The sequence below is a fragment of the Balaenoptera acutorostrata genome, chromosome 8 (genome assembly GCF_949987535.1).
Source record: "Balaenoptera acutorostrata chromosome 8, mBalAcu1.1, whole genome shotgun sequence".
Lineage (NCBI taxonomy): Eukaryota > Metazoa > Chordata > Mammalia > Artiodactyla > Balaenopteridae > Balaenoptera > Balaenoptera acutorostrata.
The window spans coordinates 51,742,917-51,760,381 of NC_080071.1; the positions used below are offsets into that span (position 1 = coordinate 51,742,917).

The 17,465-nt window shown below is 35.2% G+C and overlaps 1 pseudogene; it reads left to right on the plus strand.

The window, feature by feature from the left end:
- Positions 1-8,540: 8,540 nt before the first annotated feature.
- LOC130708768 (U4 spliceosomal RNA) lies at positions 8,541-8,669 on the plus strand (annotated as a pseudogene).
- Positions 8,670-17,465: the final 8,796 nt, after the last annotated feature.

The following is a 17,465-nucleotide window of genomic DNA, read 5'->3' on the forward strand; positions in this document are numbered from 1 at the left end:
TTTGAGAGATGTGATCGTGCAGCACCTCAGTGCCTCAAAGAAATCTTTTTTTTTTTTTTTTTTTCTGTGTAAAACCCATCTCTTTATCTTATATCTCCGCCTCCGCCCGGAGAGTCCCCCCATCCCCCCGCCCACCTCCAAAGATTTCTGAATCTCTGTGTCTCTCGCTCCTGGCAATTAAGCAGCAGATCCCAGCATTCTAGTCGGTGGCATCGCGCTCCTCACCGACGAAGACTCCATTAAAACAGATCAATTTGACCAGACATTGGAGGCATCAGAAAATCGGCTTCTAGACAGTGCAGCTAAATTCTTTAAGGAAACGGAATGCCCATTAGATAGAGCTGACAGCCGATATGGCAAAAACAAGGAATCAGAGATGTCTTTTCGCTGCACTCTTTCAGCAGAGAGGGCAACATAAATACACGCCTAATCTAGATCAAGATTTAACAACTCCCCAGTTCAAAGTGAGGACATGTCATTTTCCATAGCAAGGCTGGTGTGGTAACTAATCAGGCTTATGAAAATAAGTCATGCTTGAAACTGAAGGCAAAGTCCTTAAAAGTGTTTATGCAGGAATTATGATAATGAAACAGGACCTGCTAGGGTATCAGTGCTTGGCTATAGCAGTAGAATTTTACGGAACCTCTTAGCTGAGTAAAACTGTTATTGAATTCTCTGCTAAGTAAAATTTTGGCATGCTTTCTAATAATATGTACTCTTCCTAAGACATTTTGCCCAAAGTAACTTAAAACTCCAAAGGAGTTAATTACGGGTTGTGACTAGTTAACAAAAGCAGTTGCTTCCACAGAGGTTCTTTAAATTATTAAACAGTTTGAAGCAAAGCCTTTCCAATAGGAATGCTGTGATTTTGTTCAGCTTACTTTGTACTTAGTGTTACAGTGCCACCAAGAAACAAATTCTGAAACTGGCAAGCACCACCAAGTGGCAGAAGAACATCATTCACTGAACAGAGCATCGTATTATTGAATACGTAAATAAAAATATATACACTCTTTAGCCTCATCATTAGTACCAAGGAAGTAGACGGGCCTTAATTTTTATGGCAATGAAGATCGGATTAGTGATTGGATTAGTGCTTCAACTTTCCCCCCAACAGGATCGAATCCGTTTACTTATTAGAATTGAATTTAAAACTAGGTCTATGAATTGTACTTTGCATGGTGCATTATATGATTACTAGTGGTACAATCCAATCATATCATGCATCTGTAAAATTTTTTATTTTAAAATACTATACCATATTTGCTTTCAATATTCCTGAGCTAAATCAGTTTATTTGCAGCATACACACTCTAGAATTAGCTCTGAGGGGGTCAAATTGTCATATTTTTAGATAGAAATAGCACAGAAAAAAAATTTTTTAAGTTTTTTCCCCCGCATGGAAAGGACATCATTAAGAAGTATGAGATTACTCAGAGCTTTAATGGGAGAGGGAGAGGTTACCCTAGAACAAGAATAATTTAAGATAAGTAAACGAACCTGGGAAAATAAGACACACTGACAGTCAGAGCTCTGACTCCTTTCTGCTCTCTAATACTTTCTGATGCTTCAATAATGGTAAGAGATGTAGTATGCTTTTTAGGTATCAGACTTTGTGTCATGCAGTAAGGAATATATTGTTTTTATTTAATTCCCACAACACCCCAGCACCTACCATGAGACAAGGAATGCCATTATTCTTATTCTACAGAAAAGGCATATGGCTTTTAAAGCGTCAAGTAACTTGTCCCACTTAACAAACTAGCAGTGGCACAGCTAAAATTCAACACAGTTCTGTCTGGTATCAGAGCCTGAGACCTAAGTCACCATATTCTGCTGTATGGCTGCCTCTTAGTCTCTGAGAAAGGAAACAGTAACTGGGAACACACCTGCTCTGGCCATGCAGGCTCTTTGTCTGCCCTTTTTATGGAGCACCAGTAAGACCCACACTCATTAAATCTCAAACATGAGGAATGAGATCCAGTAGTTTCTATACTTGGAATTCATACTTGAAATTCATATGAATTACTTAAGCTTTTTAAAAGATAGACAAATTCTAAGCCTCACTAGCATGGATTCTAATTCAGAAAGTCTGGGGTTCGACTGTGGAATCTATATTTTAGTATTCTTGCATCTATATGAGAAGTGAAAGGATATCTGGGTTCTTGCTCAGTTTTCATAGGACTTTTGGCACAGAAGTTTCTAAAACAGGTTCTAAAAGGCTTATACTCTGTGCAGATGAACTGTTGTACACGTCTGACTCTCTATCTACCATTAAGAATTGAATTTCCATATGCATATGTTTACCAAATATGTATTAAGCTTCTGTTATGTCTGATTTACTAACTCTGTGACTGTAGATGGTTTCCTCATTTGTAAAATATGGGTAATAATAATACCTATCTCCTAGGGTTCTTTTGAAGATTAAGGGAGATATAAAGTATGATTTAATGGTAATGGCCTTGGGGAGAATGCCTGCATAAATGAATGAATGAATGAATACATAAATATGTGTGTGTAGTTATATATATGTATATATATATAAAGTAATTAAAGATATACAAGTCATATGTATATGATATCAAAATACACAATATATTGATACTGATAATGAAGTACTGTATCATTTTCATATCTAACCCAATACCTTAAAATTTTGTCCCTTAATTTGTAGCCTACCTCAGATAGATAGGTATAATGTCCCAAATCATTATTCCCTCAGTTTTAAATAATTTATTAACATAAAATGCATATTATATTATCAGTAAGTAATAAATGTATTGAACTGTGTTTAATTTTGTAGATCAAATGCTATTGACAGTGTTTCAGAGAAGTCATCTTCATTTCTGGTTGATTTTTTTAACTGAGAGTAATTAAATTTGCTATTTCTCCACCCTTTGCTACTATTAGTTAATGATGCATAAATAACGAGCAGTAATTTAAAGTAATAATTTTATGGAAGAAAGTTTTCTCTGTGCCTCATCGATTCCTGTGTCTTTATTTTTGATAGTTTATGTTTAGATTTCAGCACTGGTGAAATAGTTTATTTCCTCTTAGGGCAGTGGGCCCCAATCATGAATGTACATTGTAATCACCTGGGGAATTAAAAATAACTGCTTTAGAGTCCCCACTCCAAGACTTAAAATCTCTGGAGGTGAGGCAGTCATTGGTATGTATTTTTAAAGTTTCCCTGGTGATTGTAATGCATAGCCTTTGTCGATAACCACTGCCAGTGGGAAAGTGAAATCAGTAGGCATTTCCTCATTATACAAATATCCAAGTTTCAGCAGGTTAAAGAGTGATTTTTTTCACTTAAAAATTTAAAAATAAGCATCTCACAAAAGCTACTCCTTGATTAAGATATTTAACAAAAGCAATATGCAGCAGTTAATGTTTGCCACTAGTTTGCCAATAGTTTTGGGGAACAAAACCCTATTATTTAAAAAGAGCTAGATATGCAAAGCAGTAGACACCTCAGTATAATTTGGTGTCTTTTTATTTACAAACTCAAAAGTTTTCAATTGCTATTTAATTTAATCATAGCCTTATCGTAGAGTTTAGTTTAATACTGTTCTTCAAATCATTATGGGGGCTTCCCTGGTGGCGCAGTGGTTGGGAGTCTGCCTGCTAATGCAGGGGACGCGGGTTCGAGCCCTGGTCTGGGAAGATCCCACATGCCGCAGAGCGGCTGGGCACGTGAGCCACAATTACTGAGCCTGCGCGTCTGGAGCTGTGCTCCGCAACAGGAGGGGCCGCGATGGTGAGAGGCCCGCGCACCGTGATGAGGAGTGGCCCCCGCTTGCCACAACTAGAGAAGGCCCTAGCACAGAAACGAAGACCCAACATAGCAATCAATCAATCAATCAATTAATCAATAAAAAAAATAAATCTTCAAATCATTATGAAACATTTTTTTCTTTTCTGCAGTCAGAAGCAGGAGCTTGAATCAGTTTGGGATGAAACTGCTTTTTATGTCTGTCTTTGGCTACCTGTGGCTTTTATTGAACTAGATTAGAAGTGGACTACACCTGGCTTTGTGAAAAGAATTAGTAACAGGAGTTCTTCCAATTTGTGTAATTAGTATCATTTCTCACTCTATTATCTGTGACACTGAATTGTTTTCTGTTTGGGTTTTTTTTCCCTCAAATTACTTGTCTGTGGCAGAGCAGGTCACTCAAGAACTGATGTTCTCAACCATATTGCTGCTCCTTCTAAGCAAGTGTTTCTCCCCTGCCTCGCCCCCCCCAATAGAGGAAAAAAAGAGGGACAAGGCTTATGTCATAAAATAAATTTGGGAAATGCTGCAAGTAAACACCCCTCAGCACTTGTAGCTTCACAACGCACATTTGCATATTAAAGGCTCTGAGGAGCCCTGCAGTAAAATCAGACTAAAACACATCAAATAAAACTAAGCACCTGTTTAACTTTATTGAATTCAAATTTTCCAATATTATTTGATCATGGAATCCCTTTTAGCAAGAAAACACTACAGTAAACTACGGCAATGGATTTCTATGTCTTACACCATTAGTAACAATAGTTTAGAGGAATGAGGCTTTTTAAAAAATGGTGTCAGTGTGTTAGATGAGAATGATAATTATTTCCTCTGACTTCTCTTTTCACAGAAACAGTAGTAAAGTTGGCTCACAGTAGGGTAAATATTCCTCAACCGTATGGTCCCATATGACTTTCCCTGTCATCATAAACATGTGGGAAGATAATTAAAATGTCAGCCCTACCACCTTACAACCTTTAAGATTTTTCCTTAATTTTGTCTTATGTAAACCTTTAAGATTTTTCCTTAATTTTGTCTTATGTAAACTCAAAATTAAATACTCTAATATCCTTAGCAGTGATTGTAACATAGGATCTGATACAGATTGTGTCTGATAACACTACTTTCTGAAAAACTGTATCTTACATTGTTGAACATGCTAAAAATGTTTAAATAGAAATTTTCACAAGATTTTAAAGAGAATTTAATTGACTTCTTTACACCTCTATACTTATCTCTTTGCTTTGCAGCAAAAATCTGGACACTTAGCCACTCACTGGCTATTATTAGAGCTTATGATATAATGGCAATGCAAGGCCGCACAACAGGGGCCAGGCATCTGTATACACCTGGGCTGGAGTCTTTGCCCTGACACTTACAAGCTGAGTGTCCATAGGAAAGTTACTTGGTTTTTCTGTGCCTCTGTTTTCTGTGTTGGCCAGAGTTCTTTTCATCACTTGAGTAACGAAGAATCTTAGCCTGTTGTAAGAGGGAGAATATGTGGTGGAGCTCTAGCGGAGGAAAGAGGCAGGCTACAGGAAGGATTGAAATCTATAAGTAGAAAGTCATCCAGAGAGTTAAGGCAGACGGTCATTTTATCTTTCTGCGGTGGCGTCTTCATTTTATTTTTCCTTTTTTTCTTACTTTAGCTATTTCCATTCTTCTTTCTCCCCATAGACCAGTTTTCTCTGCAATGCTAACATCCCCACCTCAGATGTGAGTGTTTATAAATTGTATCTTACTGCATTAGATGTCTACTGTATGTTATATGTGTATTATTATGAAATTGTATATATTTAAAATTTTAGTACATCTAATAATGGAGAAGAGATGTCTCCATGGAAACTTATTTAATAACTATAAAACTAGCTTAGTTTTTAGTTTATGTAAATTCTCCAATTTACTTTTTAGAAGTCCTGATTTTCGTATGTAAGATTTGCTTTTCATATTAAAATAATTAGTCAAATAATGTTGAATTTCAAAGATCTTTAATTGCAGCTCAGGGACATAATTCTTTGTCCATGTGTACCCCAAGGATGTACCAAAATGCTTTATACATAGTTGACATTCAATGGATGATGCTAAATTAAATTAAAATGCTAAAGCTAAGCACATTAATCGTCACACTCCAGAAAGAGTGTACCAGGAAAGTTAGTGAAATCACTTTGTAATAACCTGGAAGTTCAGTGTAGACCTTTTTTTGTTAGGCAACACTTTTGTTTGTTTGTTTGTTTGCCGTGCGGCTTGTGGGATGTGGGATCTTAGGTCCCTGACCAGAGATTGAATCCGGGCCCTCAGCAGTGAGAGCGTGGAGTCCTAACCACTGGACCTCCAGGGAATTCCCAGCAGCACATATTTTGGATTAAAAAAGCAAGAACTGCGAAGGTGATGTTTGAACACACCAGGGAGCACCTCAACAATGGTTATTGTTGTTGAATTCCTACTTCTGCCTAGGTGTTCCCTCAGGAGTGGTCATTAGTCTCAGTGCCTCATGTGTGCAGAGCTTTATTCATGGTCTCAGCCTGTAATTGTGCCTTTATTTTTCTCTACCTTTGTATTTCCCATTGCTTCAAGTCAGGAGATCAGCCACCCAATTCATCAGATCATAAGCAAAATAAAAATTGTCTTGATGTGAAATTTGAGATTTTCAAGTGACATGAGCAAAGAGAGAGGAAAGTAAGCAGCAGGTGATATTTGGAGGCCTCTCTCACACACGCTACGTGTGTGTGTGTGTATAAGCATATACATATATGTAAATAATATACATGTGTAAATACGTTTGTGTGCATGTATATGTCTACATGTGATAAACAATTCAAACCATAAAGAACAGATTATACAGAGTCATCCTGCCTTTCTAGCTTCCAGGTCTTCTTATTCCACAGAGGTAATTGCTGCTACTAGACTTTTAGAACCCTTCTAGAATTGTCCAGGCATATTTTCTCTCTCTCTCTCTCACATTAAATACATAGACTCATTTAAAAATGTGCTGAGTAAAATGATCTTCCATTCTTTATATATATATGTGTGTTTATATATATGTGTACATATGTATATATATATGTATATATGAGAGAAATCAAAATACAAATGTATACATATAAATATATACAGGCATACACACATATAAATATATATAGGCATACCTTGGAGATACTGTGGCCTCAGTTCCAGAACATCACAATAAAGAGAATATCACAATAAAGAGAATATCACAATAAAGAGAATATCACAATAAAGCGAGTAACACATTTTTTTGGTTTCTCAGTGCATATAAAAGTTATGTTTACACTATGCTGTAGTCTTTTAAGTGTGCAATACATTATGTCGAAAAAAGTAATGTGCTTAATTAAAAATATTTTATTGCTAACAAATGCTAACCATCATCTGAGCCTTTGACGAGTCAATTTTTGCAATAGTAACATCAAAGATCACTAATCACAGAGCACCAGAACAAATATAATAATAATGAAAAGTTATGAACAAATATAATAATAATGAAAAGTTATATTGTGAGAATTACCAAAATGTGACACAGAGACATGAAGTGAGCAAATGCTATTGGAAAAATGGCACCTATGGACTTGCCACAAACTTTCAATTTGTAAAAAAATGCAATGGCTGTGAAGTGCAATAAACTGAAAAGCAAAAAAATGAGGTATGCTTGTTTAAATACATTTTTGTATATTTATATGTGTGTGCATGTGTGTATCCTTTTGATTTCAAATGGATTCTTACCATATACATTGTTCTATTTCTTGCTTTATTCATTAACACAAGGAGAGCTACTTCATTTGGCTGGGTAGAATTCTATGTTGAACATCTCATAATTTATTCAGTCCATTATTTATGGACATTTATTTTATTTTATTTGCTAATTAAAATTAATGCAGCAGTGGTGTATGATCTGCTGTCTTTTCAACAAGGATATCTACCCCATTCCCCCAGTAAAGAATCTAAAGGCCACAATGACAGCATAACTATGCTTTTAGGGGGAAATAATGAGGTAGCTAGCAAACAAAGCCTTACATTTTTGTTCTTAACTACTCTTAATAAGGAATGCGTTTAACCTAGGTACAATATTGGAAATATTAGAAAAGTCTTTCAAATTTAATTCTGATATTCTTGCACACAAACGTTGTAGTTAGAACATAATTTCTTACAAGCTGCTTTTCTCCAATTGCTGGCATAGTACATAATGATCCCACTAAAATCTAATGCAATATTAGTTGTCGTATTATAAAATTCAATGTAATGTGGGTTGGTCTTGAACTCTTTCCAAGGGAGCTTAATTATATCATACAAAGATAGTTGCATCAGTTAGAAATAGTGTTTAACATGACACATCAGTGTAGACAGAGTGAATTAGCTCTTTCCTCTCATAAAGCCAAATCTTCCTTTTTCTGAATTTTAGAAACTTTAAAAATGGTGCTTTTCCACATACACAGGCATTTGGATATGGATTAGCAATCACACAGGCAGCTTTAGGGTAATGGCCAGGACTCTGAACTCTGCTTGGAATCTGATTTAAGTTCTGGCTCTGATTCTTGAAGCCGTGTGAGCTGTCCAGTTACATATGTGAGGATTAAATGAGATCTGTTATCTGCAAGGCGCTCTGCAATTGGACAGGTATTATTTGCTATTGATACTTGCTGAAGTGTGTACAAGGCAAAGGACATTTATGTGATTTGTTCTTTGCTGCTGAAGTCTGAGTCAGAAACCGTGAAAATTACTGGTGACGTATCAGCCTTCAACAATCTGTATTAGCTTTGCGCAGTGGCAGTATCGTAGCCAATGAGGTTTATCCGAGGCGCGATTATTGCTAATTGAAACAATCTGTATTGAGAAATTGTTCCTAATGGAAGAGCAGGATAGATATAAGTTTATTATTAAATCACTGTATATATGATATTTCATATTTTTTACATGAGGACTAATGAATTCCAGAAGACTAGTAAACTTTAGAAAATAGGGCCTATATACTTTATTTTTATTTATTTTTAATTTTTTTTTGATGTGGACCATTTTTAAAGTGTTTATTGAATTTGTTACAATACTGTTTGTTTTATGTTTTGGATTTTTTGGCCCCGAGGCATGTAGGATCTTAGCTCCCCGATCGAACATGCACCCCCTGCATTGGAAAGCGAAGTCTTAACCACTGGACAGCCAGGGAAGTCCCAGGGCCTATATACTTTAAACATAATTATATCACTTTGTCTGAAGTAGAAATTAATGGATTTTCTTCATAACTCATCGTTTTTTTGAAATTTTGATCTGTGATTTTCCCTTAAGCAAATGAAACAATAATTCAGACATTTTAAACATCTTTTTAAAGAGTTTTGTAATGGACTTGTATGTCTTTAAGATATTTGTGATACATGATGCCTTGTGTGAGTGAGGAGAGAAACACAATGCTGTTGGTGAGTGTGGAAAAAAACCAATGTTAATTTTATGACCAAATAATTCTTTTAGTAGGTGAACTTTTTAATTATGTATTCATGTTAATGTTAATCATATTTACACAGCACTTGCTTCTTACGAAGCTGTTCAAATAATTCTCATCATTCTTACAACATAGGTATTTTTATTGCCATTTTAGGGGTCTGGAAATTAATATTAAAAGATTTATCCTATGTTTTCTAACTTAAGATTCAATGTTCTTTAAGAATGAACTTACTTTTTGAGTTGTTAGGATAACTACCAAGAATGGAAAGAAAGCTTTTCTAGCTAGACTACATGGATTGTAAATATCAGTTTTTTAAACTGTTATTATAAGGTAAGTGATTGCTTCCTTGTTATGCACATTCTCTCACTTGCAACATTGTACTGGAAATGGATACTAATCACTTGCATTTGGCTTGTGCTTTAATGCAGTAGAATAGCACATTTCTTAACTGCATATCATTTAGAATGGTCTAGCATTTAGAAGAAAGCTCTGTTCAAAGGCTTTGCACACAAGACTGGGAGGATATTGTGGTGAAACAATATCAACAATAACTCCATTAATAAATAAAAAAGGTATCAACAATAGCTTACACCTGCATCTAATGGGTCCTAATGCATCTTACATGACGTATGTGAAGATAAATTTACAGCTTAATAGGCTTACAGCCCATAACAGTAACCTATTTCACTAACACGTTCTACTTCTCTAATAAAATATTGTCTTGCCAGTGTCATTTGATTGAAAGGTAAGAAGATAGATGATGCTGCTCTTATTGACATAGCAACAAAATGCCCTCATCTTGGTGAACAATATGTATTTGTATTACATATAACATATTAAGAGCATTGCCATTTTGTACAAAATTACATTTCATGAAAATGCATATTTAAGAAACATTAATTTATCTGTCTTGGAGTCATAGGTCATTTCAGTTCAATTTTTAAATGTTATTTATTTTTCCTCCACTTTATTTCAGAGAAGATTTAAGACAAATTTAAGTGAGTTGATTTGTCATTTTGGTATGAAATTGTGCACACAAGGTGGCAATCAATCAGTTCAATCTTTAAAATTCTGACTTCTACAGACATGCTGAAAATTATTTCAGTCATAGATTCCTGTTCTTAAAATTATTTATCACAAGTTTTAAACACATGAAAGTCTAAATAATGTTAATTCAAACATTAAATAAATCTTAAATTTATTGTTTTCCCCACTTTAACATTATGATGACAGCCTTGTGTAAAAAGTCTTCTGAAATCTCATTAATTTCATTACCTATTTCACTGTGGAGTTGTAGGCTCTTTTCTATACATCATTTGTACTTATATTTTAGAGGATCACATAACTGAGAAGTGGTTAAAAGATAAGGTTCTTCCAGAAAAATATTCATAAGCTTATACCACAATATTTTGCATGTCGTTTCAGGAGATTAAAAGACCTCTCTAAAACCCACATATGACCCTTAGAATAAACACTATTTTATATGAGTTTTATTATTTATGGGGAAAATAACACCACCAAATTATATAAGCCATCTTCATGAAAAAGAAGCAATTTGTTATGGAAACATGATAGCTTCTTTCCAGATGACTTGGTTCACTTTCTATTTCTATCATATAGATCTTTCGAGCCCTTTCAAGCATTTCAACTGAGGAAGTTGGTTGCATATGATCAATGAACTAGTTAGCATTATAAATAGTTTTATTATTAAATTGCATAAGATTTTCGACTGGGGAATATTGGAGGTGAAATAAAATATGAAGAACTAGGAAACTATGTTGAATGCATCTCTTATATCTTATTACCAAAGAACATATTTGTATAATATTTCTGTGATCATTTTAATATTTGTTTTTATATCAATCTAAAGTTAGACAAGAGAAAATATATTTCAAATATATGTACATCGGTATAGCTTACAAAGCATGTATATCAATATCAATGTCCCACTTCTTTCATGATCAATACTGTCTTTAGAAGTAAAACTTCAAACTAAAAACAAAAAAACAATGTCATCAAAAGAATTTTGTAGACCATTTTAAAAATTATGGTGACTTTGAGAATATTTCTGTATCTTTGAATAAATTGTATCTCAGCATCTAGAATCAGGTGGTATTACTAACAAGCATGCAGGCAGTAGAAAAGTCCACTCCAGTTGTTGCTTGCTACAATTTTTTCTTGATTCACATTACTTGTTACAAGCACATCCAGTGAATTTATGATAAGATAAAATAAGTAAAGCAAAGAAACACCTCTTATAACAAGAGGGAGATGAGAATACAAATTTGATCTTTATATCAGTCTTGTATTTAATTTTCTCAACTTTCAGCCTCACTTCTCTTCTACATACTCTCATGCTACAACTTTTTTTTATTACTATCTGAGGGTTTTTTTTTTTTTCTGGGTTAAGTTAGGGTTTAATTAGGAAGCACTATTAGAACAATAAAATAGCAGAAATACTTAAATCTCTTATCAATGATTTTTTTTTTTTTGTAAAAATAGGAAAGACTATGTTGCTGCAGGATTAGCCACAATTTACAAATAGTTTTCATTTTCAGTTGTTGGGTTGCAACCTCTGCAGTTTCCTGGGTGAAATCTGAAACTGGCCTCTATACATGGAGGGCAAGGAGAGTCTGAGAAAAGGCAGACAGACCACTCCAGACTGGTAGGTGGTGGGTTTAATAAGCCAGGGAATTTATAAACGAGGCTTGTCTTGGGAGATAGCAAGACAAGTAGATCTCCACAATGACTCCCACACATCACGGAATCTTAAAAGTTTATATAGAGGTCTTAAAGGGGTTTGGTCACATATACCGTCCAAATGGTCTCAACAACGCCTTACTCTCTCAAAGCTGCATCCTTGAAACCCATTCCCACTGTGGAAAGGGTAGGGAGAATGTACATTCCAAGGCCAGGAGAGAGAGTGAGATGCCTCAGTTGCCCTGGTCCAGCTCTTGGGTCAACTGGAAGTCACGTCCTTTGGATGACCTCCTCCAACATCAGTATATTGATTTACTGTTAGTAATTTAGGGGCATTCATCTACCTTTCTCATCACCTGGGCATCATACACACAATCACACAGCTACATACTGAAAAGTATGTAGATGAGTGTGCAAAAATGTCGTCGGATTGTATATTCATTTCTTCTACCATTTTGAATGTCTACTATGAGTCAGATCCAAGTTACCTCTGAGGACATAGCAGGGAACAAGATTGACAATCTTAAGGGGTTTAATAGGGAAATGGGTTTCGTGGGAAAGATAAACATTAAATAAGTAATTACACAAATAAGTCACTCTGAAAGTTTCCATGGAGGAGCAGTGCAGGGTCCTACTGCACTTGAGTATATAGAGTGTATAATAAACCAATGTGATCTAGGAACTTGGGAAATTGGTCATTCTTTTCTTCACTCACTCATTTAAATATTGGGGTTTCTCAGAGTTTCTGTCTCCCTCCCATACTTTTTTCATCGTCCACTTAGGTAGAGTTGAGGGTGAATCGTTATGAGAAATTGAGAAGGTATCCCTATTTAGGAAGGGGAAAATCATGACATACAAGTGTTTATAGAGGACTGAGTGAACAGTTTGTCATAGGTTTTGGAGATGCTGAGTAAGGTGAGGGTTAAAAATGTGCCACTTGACTTTTCAACATGATGTTCATTGGTGACTTACCAAGGACAGTATTAATGGGATGGAATCCAGAGAGATGGTGGGCTGGGAAGTGGTATGAAGAGATTGACTCAGTTCATCTGACTGACAATGCAAGGTCTATGAGGGCAGGAATTCTGCATCCCCAGCAACTATAACAATGTCTAGCGTATTTTGCAGTCATAAATAATTGTCAAACAAATGAATGGTAGGAGTTCTGGAGGGTAAGAAGAAGTCAAATCTTACAGATTATGTGGGGAGTTGTAAATCATGTTAAAGGCTTTTGGTTTGCTGCTTCCTAAGTATAATGCTTTCAAGGATTTAACTCACAGCCTAGCCAGATTGTATTTATGTTTTAAATTGATCACTGTGGCTTTTGGGTGTGAAACAGATTTTCAAGGGAGCAGGCAGGCCAGTTATAAGGCTTGTTCAGTTTTCCTGATTGGGAAGAAGAAAATCTGGAGTAATTGAGCAAGCAATCAAGCCCAAATGACCAGAGAATGGGTGAACAGAATGTGGACTGTTTGAATCATTTTGGGGTAATGACCAGATCAATGACATTATCATGCAAGTAATAAATGATGAAAAGTGAAGTCTCTACTCTTTAAATTACTGACATTTGCAGGTAGCATAGTTCCTGTTGCTTTTATCCTTTAACAAATATGACCACTCTGTGACTGAGGAATGGGGCTGTCACAGTATAACTCTCAACTTGTAAGGACTATTTCAAACCTGTCCTAGAACCTGAAATTATTTGTTATTTTTACAAAGCAGTCATTCTGTACTAATTTATTTAGCTCCTACCATATTCAAGGCACTAAGTATTGGGGATAGAAAGGTAAACAATATGGACATGGTCTTTGCCCTCATGGTTTAGAAGGAAAGGCAAAGATGAAATTAAAATCAAGTATGAGGAGTAGTATGAAAGGGTAAGAACCAGAAAATGTTTGCAGACAGCATAAAACATGGACCTTAACCCTAGTGTAGGGGGTCTGGAAACCCCAACTGGAGAAAAAATTTAAGCTGAGATGTTGTTATGCAAGGTCAAATGGAAATGGGGAAGGGTGACATTTTTGGTAAAGAAAAGATGAAATATTAGGTCCAGGATTTATACAGTTTGGCTCACTAACAGGGATTCAATAGCTAGAAAAATATGAGCCATGATGTTGTTTGGTAGACAAGGGTTAAATGGAGTATAGTTTGATAATTCATGCCAACAATTTTGGATGTTACTCCCAGAATAATGGAGAAAAGAAGAGGCTTCAAGCAAGGCAGTGATGCCACTCACAATTTGGAATTGTTAGTCAGATGTCATATCAGAATTTCTTACTTTTGAAGATTTTGTCTGGCTTGGCCTGAATTCCAATTCCTCCATCTGTGGTGGATTTCAAGGCCTTCCCCACAGTTTCTGCAAATTTCAAAAGCTTACTGTCTTTTGCTTCTCTCTGATTCTGTGCTCCAGGCTGCTTAGGGATTGTATCTGCATTTCTATCCATTGCCACAGGGATTTACAATTCAACTGCTTCATCTATTCTATAAGCAATCTATACATGAAGTATTTCATGATTCTAGTGGACTTTACCAGGGCTTAACTGGGAAGAAACTCATCTCAAAATAATACTCTTTTGCCATCTTCCTTGCTCTGTCTCATTTTCTCATCTTTTTTTCTTTCAAGATGTCTCAAGCAATGTTTTCCTCTGTCTTAATTAGAACTCATAATTATAATTCTTAGGATCTTACCTTCCGTAATCAAACACCTATCAATATATTTTCCAAACCGTACAGTTCTCTACCTAAGATGAATTTTGGTGACAGCTGTTTACATAGACCATATTTTTCATCCTGCAATAGAATAAACATTCTGCTGTGTAGAAAAATTATAGCTTGTTAGAAAAGACAGTAAAAGGAAAGATTCACAAAGATAGTTTAATCTAATTCTCTAAGAGATGAAGACTAAGCTCAAAGAGGTCAAGTTACTTGCTGTATTGTTAATGGCAGAGTCTGAACAAATATTCAGGCTGTTCTCCTAATCTAGCATTCTTTCTCTTGGGATGCAGGCCCTTCTTATTATGACTTTTGTCTCTCAGGAGGACACATCTAAGTTCATAAATCTTCTCCGTGGATATACTTTTGCCCCTAATTCCAAACTGCCTATGTGCCTTAGCCAAAATGTTTCGGCCATCCAAGGGAATGATAAAGGGCAGATTTTATTGCACTAACTTTGTTGCAGAACCATTCCTGCCCCTTCACACACCAATGTTCTGCTATCATATGTTTATTTCCCACAATACGATCTATTTCAACGTACCAATGTGTAGTTTTGAGATTGCAACCTGGTGCAGACATGATGAAATTTAGATTCAAGGTTAAACACCTAAGTGTAAGAACCCTGAGCTAGTGGTACAAAGGAAGTGAAACAATGTATGAGGAGATGTTCTGAGAAATCATCCATAAGAAGGAAAATTTTAATGGGGTGAGGGTGAATGCACAGGGAACAGTTATGAGGCAAAGGCACCATCTTACGGTACTGCTTTTCAAGATTTTATTTCTTGACAAAGTTTTCTGTACAACACGTAAATATTTCAGATATAGAAATAAAATAAACTGTTATGTCTGGGAAATATAAAAATTATAAAGTACTGATAAATAGTTACAAGTGGGTCACAGAATCAAAGTGATAATAGCAGTGTTGCCTTCTTTCTTAAACAAAGAGAACAATGAAAAGATTGCTTATTTATTGAAGCGTAGATCAGCACATATGTAAAACCTAAAGCACATATGTAAAGCCTAAATCAATATTAGGCTTTGCCTAAATTCTGAGGTTTAGTCTTTGACCCTTCATCCTGTACTTTCTTGTTTCTATATGATTCTGTGCTCCAGGCTATTATTTTGCTTCACTGAAAGTGAATTATTCCCATTAAAAGAACAATCTTAAATCTATATCTATGACTTCATTCTTATCTTTTTCAAATAACAATTTGCATTTTTAACAACCTTTTGGAAAATTTGAGGTGGATATACAATTATCAATCTCAACATGTTTAAAACCCTCCCTGTCATTCCTCCAATTTTCTTCTAAATGTTTTTCTAACTCCACCCTCGTCACTCCATCTTATGGGCTATCATCCTATTAGCCTTCCATAAAAGCAACTTTATCATTATTCTTCAACCATCAGGAAGGGAGTGTACCATCTGAGCTCAGAAGTTGAAAAGACTTTGTAATAAAGAATTCTCCAGGGTCTTTATTGAAAAACTCCATCTGATACCCATTTACCTGAAAATGAGAGAGCATGGTTATTTTTTCATCTTACCTAGTGAGATTGTGATTGCAAAAGCTGTCTCTAAATTCTAAAGAAAGACTGAAACATGATGTGTTTTTATCATTAAGCTTATTGAACCCACATAGAATGCCACCAAGGTGAAGCAGCAAAATTGCAAATATTCCACGTCAAACAATTGCTATAGGTAATATCTTTGGCAATAGGTAAATTTAGTTTCTTTTATTTGTTTTGCTTCTTGAGCTATTAATTTTTGCTCTTTTACAAACAATCCTATGTTCTATTTTAAGGATCATAATGCATAACATAAGTACATAACTTTTTCCCTGCTTACGTTTATTACATATTAAATTGCCTTAGAGCAAAATGTAAATATTTCAAGAGTAACAAATTTATTGTTTTCCCCCAATCAGAAGACTTCCATAGTAGCTGTCTTCAAATGTTAGTTTTCAATTTCTCATTGATCCCTTAGAGTTGAAGACACTTACCTAAACAAAACTGTAGACAGAGTTTTTTTTTAAGTAGAGAATTTTCAAGACCGATGACTCCAATCTCTACATGATCTGAATACCAGTTAAAAAGGGAAAAAAACATGTACTTAAACGTTTCTGATTTTTTTTTTCTGTTCAATGAAAAGCCTTTTGAAAAAAATCTTTAACCACTCTATTATCCTTGGAGAGACATCAAATGCTATACAGCCCTGGTCTGAATCCCAGTTCATCACTTACTAGCAGTATGACTTTGAACGAGTTAATTAACCTCTCTGTGTTTTTGATTTCTCATATGTAAAAAATGGGGATAATAAGAAGGTTGTAAAGAAATTACATTGGGTAACATGTAATAGACAATACTCAATAACTGTGTCTAGTGTCTGCCATAGAGTAAGTCCTCACTAAGTGTTAGCTGCTATCATTATTATGAAGAAGATACTATAGGATAAGGAGCTGGGAACAATATACAAGAGAAATTCTCTCATTTCATTCATATCACAGAATGTCATAATTGTTCGATTTACTAGCGTGAAGAAGGAAGATCCATGTACTCAGCACATTTAATGAGTCTGCGTAGGTTGCCTTAATCCATTACAGGTGTTTTCTGATTCCTCCTTTACCCAATTCCTGGTATCCGATATGGAATATTTAGGCCTTTGGTCTCCTTTTTGTATTTTCATTTGTGAAGGAAATATATCTAAGTCATGATAATAGGAACAATAAGATTATAAGTACTTATACCCAGCTTAATATCAAATGAGTACCCTAAAATTAATTGTATTTAATAAAGTGCAATGTCATCAATATATCATATAGTTTAAAGCCTT